Genomic DNA, 4,309 nt, shown 5'->3' on the forward strand with positions numbered 1-4,309 from the left:
ATCCAATACATTGCCTCATTGGTGTTGATTACTGATAGCTCCTGGTTTCTGGGCTTCGTCATTCCCCACTGTGCCAAAGAATCCTCCTGTCAGTGTGATTTCCTTTAAAGCACCTGGCTATTTTGTTATTTTAACAAAACAACCAATAAAAAGAGATTGGTAAAAAATAACCCATCTCAATTCATCTATTCCTATGTACGAAAATAAATTGCATTTTTCAAAACTCTAAATTCAGAAATGGACTTTGGTGAAGCCTTAACCCACACTCTTTTTCCTTGAGAATAGCCATACTGTGCTTACAAGTGTAACCGATGTGAAATGGCTAGCTAGTTAGCGGTGGTGCGCGCTAATAGCGTTTCAATCGGTGACTTCACTCGCTTTGAGACCGTGAAGTAGTGGTTCCCCTTGCTCTGCAAGGGCAGCGGCTTATGTGGAGCGATGGGTAACGATGCTTCGTGGGTGACTGTTGTCTGTGTGCAGAGGGTCCCTGGTTCAAGCCCGGGTAGGGGCGAGGAGAGGGACAGAAGCTATACTGTTACACAAGATAGGGCACATCTAACCTCAGGCCTGGATAATTTAGTTTTGAGGTAAAACTCCTTGCCCCAAATCCTATAGTAATGTCTGTGCCCTGTTTAAATTACATTACAGACTGAGCACAAGGTAATCCTCTACCTCTGTGACTTCTCAGCCATTCCAGTATGTTGATCATTATTATATGAGCAGAGTGATGTGGAATTCAGTCCATTCATACAGTCCACTGGGGAGTCTGTCTCCAGGGTATCTACTCTCCTGAGACAAGACCATACTACCTCAGGTTACTATGTCATCTGACAACACAGAGGGGTGCATTCTGTTACAGGTGAGAATAAAATAGATTATTTTGAGAACAGACTGAGTCAGAGTGGGGATTTCTATTGTTGGGTTCAAGACATTAGCTATGCATTCTCAGGAGGGGGAGGACTTCATGAATACTATTTTAATTTACTATTTTATTTCCCATGTCCAAGTTTTAATTGAAAGTCAGCTAAATGCAGCAAAAGTCTGTCTCCTCCCACAGCCCCTGCGTCATTCACAAAAATCATTCAAATGGCTTTGACCTCAAAGCCTTTTTCATTGAGAAATCTTTTTATAGCAGGAGCAGCAGAGACAGGCGGGAAGTGAGTGAGAGCAGGAGGGTGGGAGTTGTGGAGGGAGTGGGTTCGCAGACTGTGCTGTCCTTACCTGACTAGCAATGTACTCTGAGCCACTGCTTCTGCTTCTCTCCATCTCTCAGAGGGGGAGCCATTGGCCGGCACGTGTCTGTTTCATCTCGTGTGACGAGCTATTGGCCAAGATACATATCTCTTCTGCTTCGGATAGTGAAAAATTGGCTGGAGCAAGCAACAGTCAGACTGTGCAACTATTGAACAGTAAACCATTGGCTGGAATAGCCCTCTGGTTAGGGATTGGCTAGAGAAGGCTTTTGGCTCAAACTACAGCAGTGCCGACAGGTTTGAGTGAAACAGTGAGCTTGTCTTGGAAACAGACAAAAATACTTCAGCTCCTTTGTTCATCTCCCAGTTTAGCAAGAATGCACAGCACACACACAGCCTACTTACGTATGTACTGTAGATCTCCGATTCCATTGGTTGGGTCATGGGCATGTCTTCAATCATTGACGTTTTCCCAATTTCAAGAGGATGTCATTTTTCAGCCATACTCATTGAATCTTAACATGATTCTACCTGCTTGTGAATGCATATTAATATATTTTCTTTCTTTTATTTTCTTCATTCTATACTCCCTTTTCAAAGCTATGGATGGTGTTCCAAGACTTGTTATCATAAATATAATTTCCATTTTCCAAGGTGACTCGACATAGCGGGGTTCCAGCGTGCACGCTCAACCTCCAGAAATAGCCTACCCCCCACCACCATACCATCTCCACTCAGTCCACTCAGGAGTTCACATAATGGACAAAAGGTGTCTAATTATGGCTAATTAGAATGAATGCAAGCACGTATCTCATTACTTGCCCAGATATTCTGTTGACTCACATTTTTAATTGGTACATTAAAAGAAACACAGCACGCAAAGTCAGGGTGGAGTTAGGAGATGAATGTATTCATTTTGGTCTAGAATGAGCAGCCCAAAACTAATGCAGAGCAGGGAACAGGAAGTGTTAAACATTCTTTCATTGCCCCTCCCATTTTAAATGGAGCCACATTTGTGGACACATCTGGAAAAGTGTCAAAACGTTGTTAATGTAGAAAGCAGATCCATTCATAGCCTTATCCTTTGTCCCCTGACAGACAGACTTAATCCAATATGGTCAAGGCTATCAAATCTATTCCTTTTTGTGACGTATAGCAAACAACCGAAGCATACACAGAGAAAAGGAATAGATTTCATTTTTTATTTGCATTCAGTTACAATTTTCCTCTGTAAATCCTTCCTCAGAAAACTGAGGTGAGTTGAGAAATCGGTTTTGTGAGTTTGTTCCTATGGCAACTGACCCAATACACACCTTTTGCTAGTACATGGGGACGGACGTGTGTAACTCTTGTCTGCACACTGAAAGACTTAGCCAGAACAGGCTTCTGAGAACTGATTAACACCTTCCTGGTAGGTATTACTTGGTAGGATTTCAATCCATGATTGATACATGGCTGTTAATAATAGAGCAAGTTATCCCAACAACTGTTCACTAGCCACTGTTTCCATGGTAATTGAGAACATACAAGCACAGGTCAGTCTCATTTACAACCACTGACATATCTGCATTATGCTCATCCCCCTCCATACAAGGTTAACTCAATTGATGTACGCAATGTACATAACAAGTCTTAATGTTGCCAAATCAGGATCCATGAACAAGAACATATAATATAAAACAGAGAAAACTGACAACAATTGTTGACCGCTATACAGTGCCTTGCAAAAGTATTCATCCCCCTTGGCGTTTTTCCTATTTTGTTACATTACAACCTGTAATTTAAATGGATTTTTATTTGGATTTCATGTAATGGGCATACACAATATAGTCCAAATTGGTGAAGTGAAATGAAAAAATAACTTGTTTCAAAAAATTACAAATCTGAAAAGTGGTGCGTATGTATGTATTCACCCTCTTAACTATGAAGCCCTTAAATGAGATCTGGTGCAACCAATTACCTTCAGAAGTCACACAATTAGTTAAATAAAGTCCACCTGTGTGCAATCTAAGTGTCACATGATCTGTCACATGATCTCAGTATATATACACCTGTTCTGAAAGGCCCCAGAATCTGCAACACCATTAAGCGAGGGGCACCACCAAGCATTTCCAAACAGGCCAGAGACAAAGTTGTGCAGAAGTACAGATCAGGGTTGGGTTATAAAAACATATCCAAAACTTTGAACATCCCACAGAGTACCATTAAATCCATTATTAAAAAATTGAAAGAATATGGCACCACAACAAACCTGCCAAGAGAGTGCTGCCCACCAAAACTCACAGACCAGGCAAAGAGGGTCTTAATCAGAGAGGCAACAAAGAGACCAAAGATAACCCTGAAGGAGCTGCAAAGCTCCACAGCGGAGAATGGAGAATCTGTCCATAGAACCACTTTAAGCCCTACACTCCACAGAGCTGGGCTTTATGGAAGTGGCCAGATAAAATTGATTGATTAAAGAAGAAAATAAGCAAACACATTTGGTGTTTGCTAAAAGGCTTGTGGGAGACTCCCCAAACATACGGAAGAAGGTACTCTGGTCAGATGAGACTAAAATTGAGCTTTAGGGCCATCAAGGAAAACGCTATGTCTGGCGCAAACCCAACATCTCTCATCACCCCGAGAATACCATCCCGACAGTGAAGCATGGTGGTGGCAGCATCATGCTGTGGGGATGTTTTTCATCGACAGGGACTGGGAAACTAGTCAGAATTTAAGGAATGCTGTATGGTGCTAAATACAGGGAAATTCTTGAGGGAGACCTGCTTCAGTCTTCCAGAGATTTGAGACTGGGACAGAGGTTCACCTTCCAGCAAGACAATGACCCTAAGCGTACTGCTAAAGCAACACGAGTGGTTTAAGGGGAAACATTTAAATGTCTTGGAATGGCATAGTCAAAGCCCAGACCTCAATCCAATTGAGTATCTGTGGTATGAGTATCTGTGGTATGGCTCTACAAAGTATTGTCTTTGGGGGGGGTTTAGTTTGTCTTATTTCTTGTATGTTTCACACCAAAAAATATTTTGCATCTTCAAAGCGGTAGACATGTTGTGTAAATCAAATGATACAACCCCATCCCCCCAAAAAACATTTTAATTCCAGGTTGTGAGGCAACA

This window comes from Oncorhynchus tshawytscha, linkage group LG04, assembly GCF_018296145.1.
Source record: "Oncorhynchus tshawytscha isolate Ot180627B linkage group LG04, Otsh_v2.0, whole genome shotgun sequence".
Taxonomy (NCBI): Eukaryota; Metazoa; Chordata; class Actinopteri; order Salmoniformes; family Salmonidae; genus Oncorhynchus; species Oncorhynchus tshawytscha.